We start from the raw sequence: 19,446 nt of genomic DNA, 5'->3' as shown, positions 1-19,446 counted from the left end.
CTTCCCCCTTGCCCCCAGACACCGTCCCCAAACCCCCAACCCCCAGACACAGACCCCAAAAGCCTAATCACAGGCCCTGAACTCTAGAGGCAGGCTCCAAAACCCAGGACAAAGCCCCAGTGGTTCGAGACAGGGCCCAAATCCCAGACACAGGCCCCAAACGCTAAACATATGCCAAAAAAAGTATTAGTGCTGGTACCAAATGTTACAGACAGGCCCAAAAGCCCGAGATGCTCAAGGCTGAGACGTAACTTGGCTTTCTGAATTACTGGAAAGCAGCTCTCATTCTCAGATAATTGTGTGCAGGCTAGATAGGATGGGGCTTCAGGCACCTCTTCACCTGCCATCAGGCACCGCTGTGCCAGACAAGCTTTTTCTGCTAGAACACCCTACTCAGATGCACTGTGGCATTCAAGTGAACTGCTTTCATGCAAATATAAGGACTGATGTTACAACCCACCTTGCCTGTGGCACCTGATGAACAGAAGAGTAAGCCACCGCAGCGCTTCAAAACCATCCCTGCACGTGCTGCTCCTTGTCGCTCTCTGGCCTTATCTCATATCCTTATCCACTTCTGTGGAGAGCCTGCCACGGCACCTGCAAAGCAAGACGGACACCTTTCATAGTCACCTTGTGCTACTTGGTCGTTCTGCTCCAACCCAGCTCATGACCAGCCCCTCTTCTTACACAGCTCTTCAGAGTGCAGTTTGCTCCTTTGAGCCTGTGCGAGACACCTGTGAAAGAAAAAGAAACGCATAGGCCGATGCAGCATCCAAAGACACAGCACAACTAGGTAAGTTACTCTCATCTGCTCCCTTACCTCTGCCGCTTACCAGCCCCCGAGGCAGATGCTTCAATCTACCCTCTTCAAACAGCTACAACACCTCTAAAAGACAAAGAGGGGATGCTTAGAGGAACAGTGAGACCTACAACACAACAACTGCTACATCTGTTCCTCACTCACCTTGCCAGAGGCAGCTCTGCGTGTGACGTCCCAGGTTGTACACTGCGTTACCTAACCCTTACCGTAACCCTTACCCTAACCCTTCTCACCCTTACCATTACCCAAATCCTTACCTTTACTTTTTCCTTACCCTTACTCTTTCCTTTAACTATAACCTTACCCTTACCCTTACACTTCCCGTTACCCTAACACATCGCCTAACACTTTCCCTTACCCTTACACTTACCCTTACCATAAGCCGTACAATAACACTTATATGTACACTTATGCTTACACTTACCCTAGCAATTACTCGTACAATTACCCTAACCCTAACCCTTAACCTTACCCTTACCCATACCATTACCCTTACCCTTACACTTACCCTAAACATTACCCTTACCCTTATCCATACCCTTACCTTTACCCTTACCTTACCCTTACCCTAAACATTACCCTTACCCTTAACCTAACCCTAAACCTTACCCTTATCCTAACACTTACCCTTACCCTAACCCTTACCCTTTCTGCTACACTTACCCTTAGTCTAAATCTAACCTTACACTTACTCTTAACCTTAACCTTAACCTTACCCTTAAACTTAACCTAAAACTTACCCTTACGTTTACCTCACCCTAACCCTAAAATTAACCCTAACCATTACCCTAACACTTACCCTTACCCTAAACCTTACCCTTTCTTCTACACTTAGCCTTTGCCTAAATCTAAACCTTACACTTACTCTTAAACTTAACGTTACCCTTAACCTTAACCTAATACTTACCTTTACGCTTCCCTCACCCTAACCCTAAAATTAACCCTAACCATTACCCTAACACTTACCCTTAACCTAACCCTAACCCTAACCCTTACTCTAACCCTTACCCTGACCCGTACACTTACACTTACCCTTACCCTTACACTTACCCTAACCCTTCCTCTTACCCTTTCCCTTACCCTTACCATAACCTGTACCCTAACACTTTCTCGTACCCTTACCCTTACCCTTATGCTAACCCTAACCCTTCTCCTTACCATTACCATAACACATACCCTAATGCTTATCCTTACCCTTACACTTGCCCTTACCCTTGCAAACAGCTGCAACGAGCCGTGTGTCCTCCAGTGCGCTGACTCCACCTCAGTTGCTACCTGCTCTACCACAGCTCTAAAGGGCTGTGGTATGGTCCTGCCTGGTGACAAAGAAGGCACCACGTAAGAAGCGGAGGTTCTAGCCACCAGATACTATTCTGCCCAAGTGAGAGCGTGGCTCGTCTTCCCAAGGAGCACGGGACATCTCCTGACAGTTTTCTAGCCATTGCTCGGGGCTGGAGACCCACAGCGGGCCTTAGAGCGCCCCCCGGACCTTTCCAAACCAGCACGGTCACCTCCATATCTTGCCGGGTGACAGCTTGAACCACGCGGTGCCACTCAGCGGCTGCTGCCTCGGTCCCGTGCTCTGGCACACCGGCCCATCAGAAAAGTTGCCTTTCCAGCCCCTAGCCAGGTTAGGACAGCAACCTTCCTCTTCTTGGTCTGTGCTCTACCAGTGACCGAGAGTAGGAATGTCAGGGCATGCCTCTGCTGTCCTCCTTTGTCTGCCCTTTCATCAGGGAGCGTGATGGCATTTCAAGGCATCACCAAGTGGTCGGGCAAGATGCCAATGGCCTTGACAACACTGCAAGGAAGGCTATGTTTCTGCAAGTACAAGGACATGGGGTCGTGACCAGAGTCACTTACACACCGGAAGCCTTGTCCCCAGTATGCCAGATACCAGTGTGTGGATGACTCACACCGAGGTTCACCTGAGGTTTCTTACAATGCCTCAGCACTTCCTGGTGACTCACAGATAAGCGCAAAGCGGTCTGCTGATGCCACCTTGCAATTAAAGGGCACTGCATGTGCCTCTCTGTCCCTTAGCAAGAGAAAACAAGCCAGAGCCTCTGGGTCAGTGACCGGAAAAACAACCCACCAGGGAACGGTGCCTAGTTGACTGTGGCTTGGCAAGACAGTGCTGAAGCCCGCAGATTCTCCTGGTTACGGCTCACTTTTGGGCATGACTCAGCAGCCTCCTTCATCACTCTCCAGGGCCCCGTGCAGCTCTGGCCTCTCCTCAGCTGTGGAATCAGTACAGCTAGTCAGGTAAGGCGCGTGCTGCGCCCTTCCCCAAGAAAACACTCTGACCTTCCGTGGCTGAAGGCAACAGCTGAACTGCCCTTTGCATGGCACCAAAGTGCATGCATCACTGAGGCCGGAGGGGAGCAGAGACTTGCCACGGGGAGACCTGACCCACTGCAGCAACTGGCCTCAGGGTCCCTCGCCCTGCACACACACAAGGGTTTCTATTCAGATTGCAGGGGACCTTGTCTGACCACCGCCTTCCGCCCACCCCAGCGCCTCCTCCAGGCTCTGTCCTGCACTGGGGCAGTCCTCCTGAAGAGGCTTGCCTGTGCTCTGAGCTCCTCCATAGCCTGCGGGCACCGCTGTTGCTCAGGCTCGGCCTCCGCCTGTCAAATGGAAACGCTCGAGACGTCCCTTCATCAGTGCTCCTAAGTGGTGGCCATGATCCCCAGCAAGGGGAGGATGTGCACAACCCCTGCTCGTGGCCTGAGCCTTCTGCACATCTTCACCAGCACCTGCTATGAGCCCTCAAACGGAGAATTGGTCTGAGGCAGAAACAGATCTGCCGTCAAGCAACTCTCTTCCGCCTTACATGGCACAACAAGACAGCCAAACATTTCAGGGGAAGGAGGAATGTCTTTCATCTGCCAGCAGAGCTTTGAAAGCCCAAATTACCCTTTCTGCCTGGGCTTCACGTTCATGCCATTTCAGCTGCCTCGAGGCTCCGGGCTGCAGTATAAGAAGGTGCCAGCTCCCAGCTGCTCTATCCTCTGCTTGGGCCTTGCTCTCCTCTGTGAAATTGGTAAGTCTCAGTTCAGTTCCCTTTGCCTCTTGTCTCCTCACTGCTCAGAGTGGATTTTGTGGAGAGGGCTGCACTCGTTTTTCCTCCCCCGTCCTCCACAAATGGCCCGGAACTGACAACCACGCTTGACTTCTCTTCTGGGAGGGAACGTGGGAAGGCATAGCTTCTTTCACCTGAAACGGGGCTTGGGTGGCCTTCTTTGTCAGCCGTAGCTCTTTTCAAGGCTCCGGGACTATTGCCGACACTCTCTAAACAATGACCGGGCTTCTTCCTCCACCATCTGTGGGGAAGCAGTGCCCTTGTTTAATTTTTAGCATGATGAGGAGTTTCCAAAGTAGACCTAGACCAAACCCCTGCCCCACCCCCCCCTCCCCCCACCGGCACCCCAGACGTATGGCGGTACGGCGGCTAATGTCCTCAGGAGCCCCATTGTCTTTTACTCAGAGCTGTCCCCCGCTGAAAGAAGTGGGAGAGAGGAGTTTACCTGACAAGACCAGGGCGCTTGGGAGGGGGAAGAAACCTATTTGTCAGAGCAAACAAACTGAGGTCCAGATGCTGGAAGAATAAATTGCCTTCTGCTGGGAACAGCGGCTGATGAGCAAGACCTTCACAGCAGGGTGGCGAGAGGGAGCCTCTTGGTCTGCGGTAGAAAATCTTGCCCTGTCTGAGGCACTAGCAGCAAGGCTAAACTCAACCGATGAGAAAGAATTTGCATCCAGGTCCTCCTACCTCCTCAGGAGCTGGTGAACTGAGGACTCGCGTTTTCCTGGCAAATTTTCCAGTGCAGCCTTCAAGGCGGAGCAGAACCCTTGTTGTAGGTTGCGAAGGCAACAGCCTTGCAGGCTGGAGATGTACCCTTGGAAATGGAGCAAGCGGAGGCTGGAGAGGGCCTCCACTGGGCACGCTGGGGAGAGGTGAGACAGGCTAGACAGGAGCTTGAGTTGCACAGGGGGAGCCTCCCCCTCTGTGATCACCCGTAAACTACCAACAGCTACACACTGCATGCCCACCCAAATACCCACAAACACCCCCTCTGGTGCCACGGCAGGGCCTTCAACAACTGGGTCATGCTACCACAGTGTCTTGTGCTGCACAACTACTGCATTGTGCTGCACTGTGCTGTTCTGCCCAAACACAGCGTGGCGCCATGGCGGACCCTCTTGCCGGACATAGCTTGCCGGAATGAGGCCCCTTGCCAAGGTCCTTCTCTCCGCTGAGCTCCCAGCTCACGAGAGGTGCTCAGCTGGGAGCTGGGGAAGACTGAAAGGCTGTGACAGCTCACGCCTTCTGCTCCCTCCCGCCTCCGTCTTGCAGGGTCAGCTCCCTCCTCCGCCAGACATGTCATGCTACAGCCCGTGCCTGTCAGCCGCCTGCGGCCCAGCTCCTCTTGCAAACAGCTGCAATGAACCGTGTGTCCTCCGGTGTGCTGACTCCAGCATTGCGATTCAGCCCTCGCCAGTCCTGGTGACGCTGCCGGGCCCAATCCTCAGCTCCTTCCCTCAGAGCACAGCCGTGGGATCCACAGCATCGGCTGCCGTGGGGAGCTCGCTCAGCGCTGGCAGTGTGCCCATCAGTGCCGGGGGCTCCCTGGGCCTGGGGGGCTTTGGGTGGTCAGGGCTGGGCCGTGGGCTCTGCGGTCCTCTAGGATGGGGCAATCTCTTCTGCTAAAGCGCGTCCATCACCTGCCTTCGGGCCAACACCACAAGCTTCCAAGGGAGCCCTGGAGCCAGCCCTGAGAGCACGGCCATGGTCTGCAGAGGAGCCAAGCTTCCACCTCCGTGCCTGGAGGCGGGTGCCTGTGCCAGCCTCCTCCTTCTCCTCATCCGCCTGCCCTCTTTCCCACCTTTACTTCCCTTTGCCTTGAAGGGCAATTGAAAAAGAAGCATCCCAGGTGTGGGGGTGTGCCTTCAGATGCGAGCCCTTCTCTGAGCTTTCCACATCGTGGCAAATGCATTTCTTGGTCTTTCAATGGTCTTCTTCTTTGCCTTTTTTCCCATTAAAGGACTCTGTAGATTAGAGTTGGTGAACTGTCCGCTTGCCTTGCCGTCCCTCCCGGCTGAGCTTCCCGGACAGACAAGGTGGTGCAACAGATAAGGTGGGCACGGGGAGCATCCATGCCCAAAGCCTGCTCCGAGCATTAGGGCCATTCTCTGAGCTTTGCTGAACATCCAAAGTACATTGCTTGAGCTCTCATCTTTTGCATTTGCCTTTGATTTTCTCATTAAAGACATGGAGCATCGCCTTTGGAGTCTTGTTTCATTCTCCCCTCTTCTCAAATCCCGGGCAGCTGAGTAGGCAAAAGAGTTCCTTCCTTTCCAAAACCCCGTGCTTGTCCGCAGTTTGCAGGGTTGGAAAGAGCCTTGTCTTTCATCCCTCACACCGGACATAAGGTCATCTGTGGGCTGAGAGCTTGTTTGGACAGAGTATCATTACTTATTGGCATGCCTCAAAAGCTGCAAAGCAAAGTAGGATGGAAGCCCACGTTTTCTGTTGAATGTCCCTGGGCTGCACTGCCTACAGCAGGGGCTCAACAGATTGCTGGATCAGTGAAGGCTGACACTGGCCCTGGCTACTTTGCAAGGAAACGCCCTGCTAAGAAGCCAGAACGTCAAGCCAAAGTATCTTGCACAGCCTGTAGAAAGTCAGCTTTCCTACGCCTTTTCCACATGGGGCAATGCCAGTCTTGCAACAGGTACAGAAAGCCAAGGGGCAAGACAGAGGCAACCCTCAGGGCTCCATTGCTGGAGGCAGGAAGAGACTGCGTGCATTTACCCTCTCCCCACAAACGGGACAGTGTAACAAGGGATGTAGTCAGCATGCCTAATGAAGGAGGTTTTGAAGGGAGCGAGTTCATCCTTGTGGGGGAACCCCAGTAATGTCCTGATCCAGCTCAGACATATATTTGGTTCGACGAGGAATACACACAGAGCAGCTTATCCTCGCTCTCTCTCTCTCTCTCTCTCTCTCTCTCTTTCCTATCTTCCTAGCTATCAATCAATCAAACTATCTAGCTATCTACTTATCTATCATGTGCCTTCTTAATCACAGGAGACTTGCTAGTGGTGATTGCTGTTGATCTGTAATAAACACAGGTACAACTGAACTCCCCAGGGGAGTCTTCTCGCAGCCCTGCATGCAACTGGACCCTATATGTTCGCTCTCTCGCAGCAACCCAAAACATAGCCCTACCCGGCATGGAATAGGAATTCAAAAGAGGGCCCCAAAAAAGGCGTTCCAAGCCCCTTTTGCCCATCCAGAAGTGCCCCCAAACGAAGGCTTTGGGTACAACTGAACTCCCCAGGGGAGCCTTCTCACAGCCCCAAATGCAACTGGACCCTCTGAGTTCGCTCTTTCGGAGCAACCCGAAACATAGCCCTACCCGGCATGGGATAGGAATTCAAAAGAGGGCCCCAGAGAAGGCATTCAAAGCCCCTTTCGCCCATCCAAATGTGCCCCCAGAGGAAGGCTTTGGGTATAACTGAATTCCCCAGGGGAGCCTTCTCTCAGCCCCACATGCAACTGGACCCTCTGTGTTCGGTCTTTCTGAGCAACCCAAAACATAGCCCTACCTGGCATGGGAGAGGAATTTAAAAGAGGGCCCCAGAAAACACGTTCAAAGCCCCTTGCGCCCATCCAAAAGTGCACCCAGAGGAAGGCTTTGGGTACAACTGAACTCCCCAGGGGAGCCTTCACGCAGCCCCACATGCAACTGGACCCTCTGAGCTCGCTCTTTCTGAGCAACCAAAAACATCGCCCTACCCGGCATGGGAGAGGAATTCAAAAGAGGGCCCCAAAAAAGGCGTTCCAAGCCCCTTTCGCCCATCCAAAAGTGCCCCCAAAGGAAGGCTTTGGGTACAACTGAACTCCCCAGGGGAGCCTTCACACAGCCCCACATGCAACTGGACCCTCTGTCTTCGATCCTTCGGAGCAACCCAAAATATAGGCCTACCAAATATAGGAGAGGAATTCAAAAGAGGGCCCCAGAAAAGGCGTTCAAAGCCCCTTTCGCCCATCCAAAAGTGCCCCCAGAGGAAGGTTTTGGGTACAACTGAACTCCCCAGGGGAGCCTTCACGCAGCCCCACATGCATCTGGCCCTCTGTCTTCGCTCCTTCGGAGCAACCCGAAACATAGACCTACCCGGCATGAGAGAGGAATTCAAAAGAGGGTCCCAGAAATCACGTCCAAAGCCCCTTTTTCTCATCCAAAATTGCCCCCAGAGAAAGGCTTTGGGTACAACTGAACTCCCCAGGGGAGCCTTCACGCAGCCCCACATGCAACTGGACCCTCTGTGTTCGCTCTTTCGGAGCAACCCGAAACATAGCCCTACTTGGCATGGGAGAGGAATTCAAAAGAGGGCCCCAGAAATCGCGTTCCAAGCCCCTTGCGCCCATCAAAAAGTCCCCCAAAGGAAGGCTTTGGGTACAACTGAACTCCCCAGGGGAGCCTTCACGCAGCCCCACATGCAACTGGACCCTCTGTCTTCATTCTTTCTGAGCAACCCGAAACATAGCCCTGTATATGATGATTTGGGCTCAATTAGGGTATTTCTTGCTCTTTGTGTAGAAATATTTCTGTATCCTTGATTTATTTTGTAATACCATTTATGTGTTATGATTTCCCCTGTCCAAGCATGACACCTGGTGATTTGTGTCTTTTGCTTCAGTCTGTCTGAATGTAAAACTTTTTGTTGTTGTTGTTGTTGTTTTTTTGTTTTTTTGTTTTTTTTTTTTTGCAAAGTTTCGTGTTATATGATGACATTATTTCTCTATTTAAGAAAATATGCAAGGCCTTAACTGAAAGGATTACTTCTTATTCTCAGTCAGAGTGGCTGATCAAGAAAAGAAGCAATATTTTAAACATTAATTAGTACAGGAACAGAAGCAGTATTAACCAGTGGCTACTTGTACTTTAGCATTTTTGCAGCTAAATATGTATGGAGTGAACCTTAGTAAACACCTGGAAGTGCCACCTCAGAGTCTTTGCAAGAACTTGTAATTCTTTTTGAGAATGTCTCAGGTGGGTGGAGGGGGGAGGAACAGTATCCATTTTCTCTCTTGTACTTACCTGGTTAGCTATGGTTTAAAAAAAATTCACTCTCAAAGTATTGTGTAGTCTTTATTCTGCTGCAAGTTGTAACCACTTGTGTGGACTCATCAAATCAATTTTAGGGGAAGCACTGTTTGGGCTTGGGTATTTTTAGAAAGCAGAAGCATCACCTTTTTCCATAAAGAGGTTTCTCAGTGTAGTATTTTTGCTTCTGTTGTGTGGGTGTTTTTGAAGACTGTACTAGTGTGCTGCAAAACTCAGGCTTTAATTTCAATTTAATAAAATTTGAACTGGAAAGTTTGCTTTGAACTTTTAGATTATCAGATTTTAAATGTATTGCAGAGGTTCACCTCTGCTATTCTAGCATGATTTAACATGATTAAATGATAGTTTGATAGTAGTTGAATACACATGTATACATATGTTGATTAGAAAACTTGTTTGAGGAACCTGAACAGACACATATTTAGGTATCCTGAAAGACATAGAAAGACCTTTTAGATGGAGCAGTAGAGAGATCAAGAAGAATGGAGAAAGTTTGACTATAACTGACCTAATGTGACAGTCAGGATGAAAAACCACAGCAGTGGTTTTCCAACATTAGAATTTTCCAACATAAGAATTCCAACATTCCTTTTCCAACATAAGAATTCTTGTTAAGGATGGGGATTCAAATAACAAATGCATTTTCGGGAAGTGGCTCTATCCTTCATTGCAGGTGACAGCAGCTCACCTTGCAAATGGAATCCACCCAAAGATCTCAGGTCATGTCACCACAGATACTGTAGAAGGGAAGAAAGCTGGAACATTTTTTTTCAGAGGTAAAACCCGCAGGTGAGTACAGAAGTAACATGTACACTGGGAGCTGTAGAGATTTCCTGAAAGTTTAGGGTTGAAATTTGGCTAGGCCTGCCTGTTCAACAAATGGGAAACTATGCTCTGCTTGACAAATGGCTTTTGAAAGGTAATTTTCAATGTTGGAATGGAACATCTTGAATCCTTTTCTCGGATTCCTTCCAGCTGATGACTTGCTGCATCAGCCTTGCATTCAAAGAACTAAGTAGAATTTGTATTGTTTTCAGTCTTAGAGGTTATCATGTCTTATTGATGATTTCAGGGTGAAAGCATGCGTATAGAATGTACTGCTGAACTAAGAGAGTGCGCAGTTTCATTTTTTATCCTAAGTTCTTTTTATGACTCAGTCTTTTGTTACTGTATGTAGCAATGTTTTCCTGCCTCTGTGTTGCTGTGACAATGTAAGAAGGGCCGCAGAAAGTCAGACCAAAGATCTGTGATCTTAGCAGAATAGAACAAGTATAGAGTGATACTTGTGACTTGCACTGTAAGACAAGCAAATGCCTTGGAGTATAGAAATGTTTAATGGATTTCTTGTAAAAACTGGCCATATCCTTTGAATCCATGTAAACACTTAGCATCCATGGGTCACAGCAGTCACGAGCCTTAACTAGGTATTGTGTGTAAACTCTGGAGCTAGCTTCACTATGTGAAGAACTGCTTCCTTTATTTTGTGTGTGTTTGTGGGCAGGAGGAGTGAAATTTGCTTCCTGCTAGCTTTTGATGCCCCCATTTTCTGTATGGAAAGAGAACATTAGTGATCGATCTCTGTTCAACTTCTATGATACGAGACATCGTCTTTTCCCTCATCTCTCTTTCACGTTAAAAAGGTTTTTTCTTAGTCCTTTTCTACAGAAACTGTTCCAAACATTTGGCAATCCCTGTTTCTCTTGGCTGAAACTGTTTTTATTCTACTGTGACCTTTTTAAGGTGGGCAAAAATAAAATTTTGTGTAGCATCCAAGATGCAAATGAACCTTCAGTTTATAAGATAGCAAGGCTACCTTTGAGTTTTGATTAGATTGGTGATGCTTTTTGTTGCCTTTCCTAGGCCTTTTCCAAAAGGTTAAACAGGGAAGTTGGCTGTTCAACGCTGATGAGCATTGAAGTGATGTTTTCATAGGCTTGTGTGCAGTACCAAGGCCTGATTTCCCCTTTTGCCTCTGCATTACTCCATGTTAATCTGCTGTGAATTGTACTTGCTATTTGGTTGCATAGTGGCTGCAAAGGAATCACAGGCGGGTTGAGGTTGAAAGGACCTCCAGAGGTCACCTGGTCCAACACCCCTTTTGTGTTCAAAGAACATAAAACTATACTCCACGTTATAAAGTATGACCTCGCTTTAAAAAGCTGTTTTAACAGTCCTTCATTAAGTCTTATTAGTCAGTGTCCCCAGTTCTTTTCTTACACTTCCCACTATACTTCTTGTTATTTTCCTTAACATGGGAATTCCTGCTCTGGCAATTTCTGTAGGACACTTCTTACACAGAAGTCGAGGCATATTAGTCACGTTTCAATTGTCACTTGACAATTTCAAGTGTTAAAAGTGAAAACATAGCATATCCGTGAGCTCCTTGAGAACTCCTTGCATTAGTGAAATGCTGCCTGAGCCTTTTGACTTGTTACTTCTGTTTCTGTGTCAAAACTTGTTCTGTATCATTTCAGTTGGAGATGGATTCTTTGACATCCGTGCCAAGAAAAACCTTTCTTCTTTAGGAGCCCTTCAATGTACACAGAGCGGAGAAAGAGCAGCTATTCTGCAAGTTGATACTCAGGCTGGTTTTGGCTTCCTGTATTGTTTGTACATTCCCATGTTGTTTTGCAATCTTTTCTCTTTTCAGTAGTTATATAATAAAACTTTTTCAAAGGATGCCTCCCTGTTTTCAGTAGCCTTCTTACGCCCTGAGATTTAGCCATCCTTGTATGCTTTTGCTCTTCGTCTTTTTGATACAAGTCGTATAGTTGTTGGATCCCTGGGCTCCAGGACGGCCACTGTGCTGAGCTCTGGGTTGCCTACCTCCGGAGGGGCAGGAGGCAGACGTCCTGATCCTCTGGGGTCCGGCCTCGGGTGGCGCAGGGGCCACGGTCACAAGGCCAGGGAGTCCGGCAACGGATGGCACAGGGGCTGGCTGTCCCATGGTCCGTCCTCGGGCGGATGGGAGGGGGCGTTCCCAGGGCCCAGGTGTCTGGCTTCGGGCTGTGCGGGGATGGCTGACCCGTGTCTCTGGGGTCTGAACTCGGGCGGCGTGGGGGCCGGCCGTGTCATGAAGCGGGAGGCTGACGTCTGCTGGCTTGGGGATTGGCCGTCCCGGAGACAGGGGGTTCTGTCCCGTGCGGAGCGGCAGCTGACATCCCGAACTCCCGGTTGCCTCCATCCAGAGGCGTGGGATCCGACTGTCCCGAACTCCTGGGCTCCAGTCTTGGGCGACATGAGTGCTAGCTGCACCAGGTTCTGGGGCAAATTTCGGGTGGCTCAGGGATGGCAATCCCGGGGACCGGGTATCCGGCCATAGGCTGCGCGGGGGCCGGTTGTCTCATGTTCTGGGGGTCCAGCCTTGATCGGCGTGGGGGCCAGCCGAGCCTTGAATCAGGAGGCTGTCGTCTGCCAGTTCGGGGGCTGGCCGTCCCGGAGACTGGGGGTTTGGTCCTGTGCAGAGCGGCGGCCGGCCGTCACGAGCCCCTGGGATCTGGTCCTGGGCAATGTGTGTGCTAGCTGCACCAGGATCCAGGTCCGACCTCGGGAGACTCTGAGACAGGGATCCCAGGAAAAGGGTATCCGGCCACAGGCAGTGGGGGGCCGGCCGTGCCGTGATGCAGGAGGCTGTCGTCAGCCAGCTCGGGCCGTTCCGAGCTTTCGGCTGCTGTTTTGATTGAGGCCGGACCCACCCCCAAATGGATTCCGTGAACACCTGTCATGACACCCGGTTCCTGACACACGGTTCCCCAGATCGCCGTCCCCGAGCCGCCCGAAATTGGCCCACAACCCCATTATAGCTAGCACTCGCATTGCCCAAGACCGGAGCCCAGGGGCTCGGGCCTGCCGACTGCAGCTAAGCACGGGACCGAACTGCAGGTCTCCAGGACGGCCAGTCCCCAAGACGGCAGATGACAGCCTACAGCTTCACGGCACGGCCGGCCCCTATGCCGCTCATGGTTAGACACTCGTGTCCTGGGATCACCGTCCCAGAGCAGCCTGAGACAGGACCAGGACCATGGTGCGGCTAGCACACACATCGCCCAGGACCGGAGCCCAGGGTCTCAGTACAGCCGGCCTCCACCCCACACAGGACCGAAGCACCAGTCTCCGGGACGGCCAGTCCCCGAGCCGGCAGACAACATCATACCGCTTCACGGCACGGCTGGCCCCCACGCCGCTTGTGGCCGAACACCTTGTAGTGGGTTTACGTGGCAAGGTTTTGGTAGCAGGGAGCCATAGGGGTGGTTTCTGTGAGAAAGATCTAGAAGCTGCCCCATGTTTGGGAAGGGCCCCATTGTTTTCCAGATCTGAGCCAATAAGCGATGTTGTTTGCGCCTCTGTGAGAGCATATTTAAGACAGGGAAAAAAACGCTACGCCAGACAGCAGCCGGGAGTGAGAAACAGCCTGCAGGTTCCAAGGTCAGTGTAGAAGGAGGGGGAGAGGTGCTCCAGGCGCCAGAGCAGAAGTCCCCTGCCGCCTGTGGTGAGGACCATGGTGAAGCAGGATGTCCCCCTGCAGCCCATGGAGTACCACAGTGGAGCAGGGTTCCACGCTGCAGCCTGTGGAGGAGACCACGGTGGAGCAGGTGGCCCTGCACCGACGGAGGCTGCCGCCTGTGGAAGACCCCTGCCGGAGCAGATTCCGGGCCGGACCTGTAGCCCATGGAGAGGAGCCCACGCAGGAGCAGGTGATCTGGCAGGAGCTGCTGCCCGTGGGGGAGCCAGGTTGGAGCAGTTTTCTCCTGAGGGATGGACCCCGTGGTACGGACCCATATCTGGAGCAGTTCTGGAAGAGCTGCTGCCTGTGGGAAGCCCACGCCGGATCAGTTCATCAAGGACTGCATCCCGTGGGTGGGACCCCACAGCACAGGGGACGAGAGTGACCGAGAAGGAGCGGCAGAGAAGAAGTGCTGTAGACTGACCATAACCCCCATTCCCCCGTTCCCCTGCGCCGCTCGGGGGGAGGAGGTGGAAGAGGGTGAATGGGGGGAGAAGGTGCTTTTGGTTTCTTTCCTTTGTTTCTCACTTCTCTCGCTTGTTAGTTGTAGGCAATAAATCTTACTATCTCCTTATGCCGAGTCTGTTTTGCCCGTTACAATAATTATTGCGTGATTTTCTCGTCCTTATCTCAACCCTTGAGCCCCTTTTCACATATTTTCTCCCCATTCCTTTTTGAGGAGGTGGAGTGAGAGAGCGGCTGTGGTGGAGCTCGGCTGCCCACTCGAGCGGAACCACGACACACCTGTGTCCTGGGATCGCCGTACCCGAGCCGCCCGAGATGGGACCTGGACCACGGTCCAGCAATCACACACACATCGCACAGGACCGGAGCCAAGGGGCTCGGGACAGCCGGCCCCACGCTGCCCGTAGACGGACACCCGGGTCATGCAATCACCATACCAGAGCCGCCCGACGTCCCACCCTGACCCTGGTGCGGCTAGCAAACACTTCAGCCAGGAACAGAGCCCAGGGGCTCGGTACGGCCGGCCTGCACACTGCACGGGAATGAACCCCCATTCTCCAGGACGGCCAGTCCCTGAGCCAGAGGACGACATCCTCCCACTTCCCGGCACGGCTGGCCCCTACGCCGCTCGTGGCTGGGCACCCGTGCTCCAGGGTTGCCATCTCCAAAATGCTAGAAGTCGGCCCTGGACCCCAGTGAGGATAGCACACACTTCGGACAGGACTGGAGCCCAGGGGCTCGGTACGGCAGGCCTCTGCCCTGGACGAGAAATAACCACCGTTCTCCCAGATGGCCAGTTCCTGAGCTGGCAGACGACAGCCTCCCGCTTCCCGGCACAGCCAGCCCATAAGCACATCGTGGCAGGACACCAGTGTCGTGGGATCGCCTTCCCTGAGCCGCCCAAGACGGGACCCGGACCCTGGTGCGTCTAGCACACACATCACCCAGGACCGGAGCCTAGGGGCTCGTTACGGACGGCCTCCGCAGCTCACGTGAACGAACCTCCGTTCTCCGGGACGGCCAGTCCCCGAGCCGGCGAACGACAGCCTCCCGCTTCCCGGCATGGCCGGCCACTACGTACGTCGTGGCCGGACACCAGTGTCGTGGGATCGCTGTCCCCGATCTGCCCAAGATGGCACCCGGACCCTGGTGCAGCTAGCACACATGTCATCCAGGACATTAGCCTAGGTGTTCGGGACGGACAGCCGCCGCTCCGGACAGGACAGACCCCCCCAGTCTCCGGGACAGACAGCCCCTGAGCTGGCGCACAACAGCCTCCCTTTTCATGGCACGCTGGCACTTACGTCCCAGAGGACGGACCCTCGGGACAGAGGACAGCTGGCCCCCACCGTCCATGGCTGGGCACCCGGCCCCGGGATCTCCGTCCCCGAAATGCCCTAACTCGGCCCCAGACCCCGGTGCAGCTAGCACAGAAGTCGCCCAGGACCGGAGTCTAGGGGTTCAGGACGGACGGCCACCACTCCGGACAGGACAGAACCCCTGGTCTTCGGTCCGGCCAGCCCCCGAGCCGGTGGACGACAGTCTCCAGCTTCACGACACGGCTGCCACCCATGCCGCTCGTGGCCTGACACCCTTGTTGTGGGATCGCCTTCCCCGAGCCACCCGAGACGGGACCCGGACCCCGGTGCAGCTAGCACACACATCGTCCAGGACCGGAGCCCAGGGTCTCGATACAGATGGCTGCCACACAAGACAGGACAGAACCCCTGGTCTGCAAGATGTCCAGCTTCCGAGCCGGGGGACGACAGCCTCCGGCTTCCCGGCACGGCTGGCACCCACACCGCTTGTGGCCGGTCACCCGTGTCGTGGGATCACTGTCCCTGATCCACCCGATATGGGACGCGGACCCTGGTGCGGCTAGCGCACACGTCGCCTAGGACCAGAGCCAAGGGGCTCGGGACAGCCGGCCCCATTCTGCCCATGGACAGACACATGAGTCCTGCGATCGCCATACCAGAGCCGCCCGAGGTCCGACCCTGACCCCAGTGCGGCTAGCACACATGTCACCCAGTACCGGAGCCAAGGGGCTTGGGAAAGCCGGACCCACGCTGCCCGTAGATGGACACACGGGTCCTGCGATCGCCATACCAGAGCCGCCCAAGGTCAGACCCTGACCCCGGTGTGGCTATCACACACATCGCGCATGACCATAGCCTAGCTGTTCGGGATGGACGGCCGCCGCTCCAGACAGGACAGAACCCCCGGTCCCCGGGACAGCCAGCCCCTGAGCTGGTGGACAACAGCCTCCAGCTTCACGACACGGCTGGCACCCATGCCGCTCATGGCCGGACAACCGTGTCATGCAATCGGCTTCCCCGAGCCACCAGAAACGGGACCTGGACCCCGGTCCGGCTAGCACACACGTTGCCCAGGACCGGAGCTCAGGGGCTCGGTACGGCTAGCACCCACGATGCCCTTGGACGGACACCCGGGTCATGCGACCGCCATAACAGAGCCGCCCGAGGTCCGACCCTGACCCCAGTGCAGCTAGCACAAACGTCGCCCTGGACCAGAGCCCAGGGGCTTGGTACTGCCGGCCTCCACCTCCGCACGGGAACGAACCTCCATTCTCCGGTATGGCCAGTCCCCGAACCAGCGGACAACAGCCTCCAGCTTCACGTCACGGCCTGCCCATACACTGCTAGTAGCCTGAGACCAGTGTTGCGGGATCGCTTTCCCCGAGCCATTCGAGGTGGGACCCGAACCCCGGTGCGGCTAGCACACACGTCGCCCAGGACCGGAGCCCAGGGGTTTGTTACAGACGGCTGCTGCTCCGGACAGGACAGAACACCCGATCTCCAGTACGGCCAGCCACCGAGCCGGGAGACGACAGCCTCCATCTACACTACATGGCTGGCACTCATGCCACTGGTGGTCGGCCACCCGTGTCCTGCGATCGCCATTCCAGAGCCGCCCAAGTTCTGAACTGACCCCGGTGCGGCTAGCAAACACTTTGGCCAGGACCAGAGTGCTTCAGGACCTCCCGCTTCACGGCACGGCTGGCACCCATGCCGCTCGTGGCCGGACAACCGTGTCATGGGATCGGCTTCCCTGAGCCACCAGAAATGGGACCCGGACACGGTCCGGATATCACACACGTCGCCCAGGACCGGAGCCTAGGGGCTCAGGTCGGTCAGATCCCGTGCCTCTGGATGGAGGAAACCGGTAGCTCGGGACAGTTGCCGCCGCTCTGCACGGGACCAAACCGACGGTCTCCGGGCCGGCCAGCCCCCAAGCCGGTGGACGACAGCTTCCTGCTTCACGGCACGGCCGCACCCACATCCCAGAGGACGGACCCTCGGGACACGGGACAGCCAGCCCCCACGCTACCCATGTCTGGGCACCCGGGCCCCGGGATCACCGTCCCCAAAACACCCGAAGTCTGCCCCAGACCCCAGTGTGGCTAGCACAGACGTTGCTCAGGACCGGAGCCCAGGAGTTCAGGACGGATGGCCGCCGCTCCGGACACGACAGAACCCCCGGTCTCTAGGACGGCCAGTCCCCTTGCTGGGAGACGACAGCCTCCAGCTTCACGACACGGCCGGCACCCATGCCGCTCGTGGCCGGACAATCGTGTCGTGGGATCGTCTTCCCCAAGCTGCCTGAGACAGGACCCGGACCCCGGTGTGGCTAGAACACACGTCGCCGAGCAGCAGAACTTAGGGGTTCAGGACGGACAGCCACCGCCCCAGACAGGACAGAAACCCCGCTCTCCCAGATGGCCAGCCCCCGAGCCAGTGGACGACAGCCTCCAGCTTCACGACATGGCTGGCACCCATGCCGCTTGTGGCTGGTCACCCGTGTCGTGGGATCGCTTTCCTGGATCCGCCCGAGACGGGACCCGGACACTGGTGCAGCTAGCACACACATCGCCCAGGACCGGAGCCCAGGGGCTCATGTCTGTCTGATCCTGCACCTCCAGATGGAGGCAACCGGGAGCTCAGGATGGCTGGCGGCCGCTCCGCACAGGATGGAACCACCGGTCTCCGGGACGGCCAGTCCCCGAGCCGACTGATGACAGCCTCCGGCTTCACGTCACGGCTGGTGGCCAAGACACGTGAGGCTGCACACCTGGGTCCCGCGATCAACATCCCAGAGCCGCCCGAGGTCGGACTCGGAGGCCGGTGCGGCTAGCACACACGTTGCCCAGGACTGGAGCCCAGGGACTCGTGATGGCCGGCTGCCACTCCGCATGGCACAGATTCGCAGGTGTCCATGACGGCCACTCCCCGAATAGGTGGACGACAGACTCCCCATTCCCGGCACTACTGGCCCCATGCCGCCCGTAGCCGGACACTGGGGTCCTGGGATCACCGTCCCAGAGCCGCCCTAGGTCGGACCCTGACTCCAGTGTGGCTAGAATATGCGTCGCCCAAGACCGGAGCCCAGGGGCTCGGGAAGGTCGGCCGCCAATCCACACGGGACAGAACTGCCGGTCTCTGGGACAGCCAGTCCCCGAGCTGGCGGATGGCAGCCTGTTGCTTCACGGCACAGCCGGATCCCAAGACGTCGTGGCTGGACACCCTGGTCCCCGGTTCGCCATCCCTGAGACTCCCGAGGTCAGACCTGGACCTTGGTGCGGCTAAAACATGCGTCGCCGAGGACTGGAGTCCAGGGGCTTGGGATGGTCGGATCCCACACAGATTGAGGCCAGACCCCCGGGACACGGGGTAGCGTGTCCCCTTGCTGCCCGAGACCAGTCTGCAGACTGCGGGACTGCAGGTATCCGAACCATGCGACAGCAGCTTCACGGTTCAAGGCATGGCAAGCCCTGAGCCTTAGGCGACCAGATCCCGTGCCCTTTGATCGCCGTCCCCAAGCCGCCCAATGTCCGCTCCAGACCCCGGGGCACATAGCACTTGCGTCACCCAAAACCAGAGCCCAGGGGCTCGGGACGGTCATCTTCCGCGCAGATCAAGGCTAGACCCACGGGACAAGTTTTAGCGTGTCCCCTCGGTGCCCGAGACCAGTCCTAAGATTGCGGGACCACCGGTTCTGAACTCCCCGACAGCAGCATCCCGCTTCAAGGCACTGCCAGCACCCAAGCAGCCTTAGACCGGACACCCGGTCCCCGTGACTGCTGTCTACGAGCCTCTCGAGGTTGGCCTCGGATGCAGGTGCGGATAGCACTCACGTCACCCAAACTGGTGCCCAGGGGCTCAGGACGGTCAGCTTCCATGATGATCGATGCTGGACCCCGAGACACAGGACTGCATGCCACGTTGCCGCCCGAGACTAGTCCTCAGATTGCGGGACCCCTGGTCCCGAACTGCCCAACAGCAGCATCCCGGTTCAAGGCACTGCAAGTCCACATGCAGCCCAAGGCCGGATATCAGGTCCCCAGGACCGCTGTCCACGAGCCGCCCGAGGTTGGCCCCGGAGGCAGGAGCGAATAGCACTCGCGTCGCCCAAAACCGGAGCCAAGGGGCTCGGGACGGTCAGCTTCAGCGCTGATCAAGGCCGGACCCCCGGGACACGGTGTAGCATGTCCCCTTGCC

General features: G+C 55.2%; 1 long non-coding RNA gene across 1 annotated transcript; it reads right to left on the bottom strand.

Annotated features, from left to right (window-relative positions):
- Positions 1–394: 394 nt before the first annotated feature.
- LOC311444824 lies at positions 395–1,151 on the bottom strand. Its single transcript, XR_014698090.1, has 3 exons — positions 821–1,151; positions 688–734; positions 395–597 (listed from the first exon to the last, which is right to left on the bottom strand). It is a non-coding gene; the product is annotated as an uncharacterized lncRNA (long non-coding RNA).
- Between the last annotated feature and the right edge of the window lie 18,295 nt (positions 1,152–19,446).

The sequence above is a fragment of the Aythya ferina genome (assembly GCF_964211825.1).
Source record: "Aythya ferina genome assembly, chromosome: 14".
Lineage (NCBI taxonomy): Eukaryota > Metazoa > Chordata > Aves > Anseriformes > Anatidae > Aythya > Aythya ferina.
The sequence above is the reverse complement of the archived record's forward strand: the minus strand, read 5'-3'. Positions and strand labels throughout refer to the sequence as shown.